The 2,493-nt window shown below is 31.2% G+C and overlaps 1 pseudogene; it reads right to left on the reverse strand.

Annotated features, from left to right (window-relative positions):
- Nucleotides 1-2,155: 2,155 nt before the first annotated feature.
- Nucleotides 2,156-2,274, reverse strand: LOC111731034 (annotated as a pseudogene).
- Nucleotides 2,275-2,493: the final 219 nt, after the last annotated feature.

Raw genomic sequence — 2,493 nt, forward strand, 5'->3', positions numbered from 1 at the left:
TAGACATTGGTTTGATTGGATAATAGTTTAGAGGGATTTTCCCATCTTTCTTCATAAGGAATATTGCTGTTATTTTACTTTCCTGTAATATCTTTATCATGTCTTCGTATCAGAGTTCTGTTGGCTTTATAAAATAAATTGAAAAGTGTTCCTTCTCTATTTCATGAAAATTTGTATAAGATTAGTGTTATTGCTTCTCTTTCTCTTTTTATTCTGAGACTCAAATTACATATATGTTTCACCATTTGATATTGTCCTACCAATATCAGCAGCTTTCTTCAGGTTTTTCCTATTCTTTATTTCTCTTTGTACTATTATTCGAATGTTTTCTTTTAAACTATATTTGAGTTTACTGATCTTTTCTTCTGCTCTTAAGCTTATCTAATGTTAAGCTTTTTTCCAACATCATATTTTTCTGTTCCAGAATTTCTATTTGGTTGTCTTTACAGTTGCCATTTTTCCTACTGAAATTTCCATCTGTTCACAATTGTTGTTTATCTTTTCCACATTAGCATATTTAATATATTCATAATGCTTATTGTAAAAATTCTGGTCTCATAATTTCAATATCTGGATTTTCTCTGGGTATGCCTCTCTTCACTTTTTCCTCTTACTTAGGATGATGTTTATATGCCTTGAATTTCTTAGAAGTTTTTACTGTATTGTTGACATGTTTAAAAAAACCAAAAAGAAACAGACAAAACTTTGAAGTATATATTAACCCCCAGATAAGTAGAAAAGGCTCAAGTTCTACTGGAGTTTTTATGCTTTTCCTGTACAATATTAAGTCCTAGACTTATCCATTAGTGCACTGGTGCTTTGCCTGCTATCATCTTGAAAATTGGGTTTTGTCTGGTTTAGTTTGTAGTTTACCCAAATTAAGTATTCAAATTTTATATTTACAGGCAAAACAAAACAAAAAAATCTCAGAACTGTGGATAGAAACCAAAGGTAACATCTCAAAGTGTAACAAATATAATTGTATTATTTGTCTATTCCTTCTAAACATGTATTTAGTGATTATATACAAATATAAGTGACTATGTAATTATTATTGAAATTCCATGTTACCCATAAATCTCTCAACAATAAAGTAAAGAAAACTTCCTTTTCTTATTGGATCACATTGCAACTTAATTTTTCATTCTTAGATCTCTTGATTTTTAGTTCTCTTCTCAGCTAGAGTGTAAACTCCATAAATTTAGGCACTTTATTTTATTCACCCTTAAACTCTTTTCATTTCAAGCAGAAAGATACAACAATAAAACAATTCTAGGTGTGTTTGGATCTTTGTTTATAGTAACTAAGCTAGGGCAGACTTGTGTTAAGTGGTATATCCAGAGCAATGCCAGGACTTAGGCACTCCATGTATTTTCAGTGAATAGATAAAACCTGATATTTAAATAAAGTAATGCAGATAAAACCCATACCTTAAAAATCTTAGTTGAAGATAAATGACAGCAGAGGTTACAGTTGCGCCTTTGTATGAATGTGGGAGCAAAGGAAGAAATAAACCATTTTTTGAGGACTTTGACATTTCATAATTCTACTGAATGAGTGGCTTGAGAGGTAGGAATCCTGTAGGACCCTTTCCTACCACTATATGTCTTAAGCTCTTCTCCATTTCTGAATCCTCTCACACTACAAAATAAGAAACTTTGCTTTTAAAAAAACATTGAAGACTTTGGTATTGTGTGTGTACACGTGTGAGCACGCATGTGTGTATGATTCTTGAACATTAATATAGTCCTCAGCGACATTCTATATTTTTGGTGTTGGGTAAAGATAATTTCAAAACTCTTAAGGAGGATACTCTAAGATATTTATATCACCAGTCTGCCAAAGAAATGGTCTAGGAAAAACCTTAAAAATTATAATGATTAGAACTAAGGGTATTACAAATATGAAAAAAATCTCAATGTTGTCCCTAGAGGTAGATATGAAATAAGATTTGTTTTCTAAATTATCAGAGGAAAAAATATTTTAACAGAACTAATTTGAAACTTTTATCTATATTATTACATCCCATTATAAAAGGAGATGGGTAACATAAACATTTATGAGAATAAACTTCTCGTTTCAAAATTTTTTAAGGAAGAAAAATATTTCTTCATGAAACCTCATTAAGTGAAAAGAATACTTTTTTTTTTTTTTAAGCCTACAGCACCTAGTATTTCTAGGTGGTCTCCTATCCAAGTACTAACCAGGCCTGACCCTACTTAGCTTCTGAGATCAGATGGGATCAGGCACGTTCAGGGTAGCATGGCTATAGACTTCATCAACTGAAAAGAAAATGTGAGAGGTAGATAACGTTTGTGATGAGTACCTCAGCCATGATTTTGGTCCAGATGTTTTATTTCCTGTGATGTCCCTATTTAATTAGTAACAGATTCAATATAGTCACAGATGGGAGTCAGTGAAATGACGATGATGAAATCATTAAACTGTGTAATTGTTTTAGCTGTTCCAGTTATATATATTTTTTCTTCTCTA

The sequence above is a fragment of the Pteropus vampyrus genome, unplaced genomic scaffold (assembly GCF_000151845.1).
Source record: "Pteropus vampyrus isolate Shadow unplaced genomic scaffold, Pvam_2.0 Scaffold10, whole genome shotgun sequence".
Lineage (NCBI taxonomy): Eukaryota > Metazoa > Chordata > Mammalia > Chiroptera > Pteropodidae > Pteropus > Pteropus vampyrus.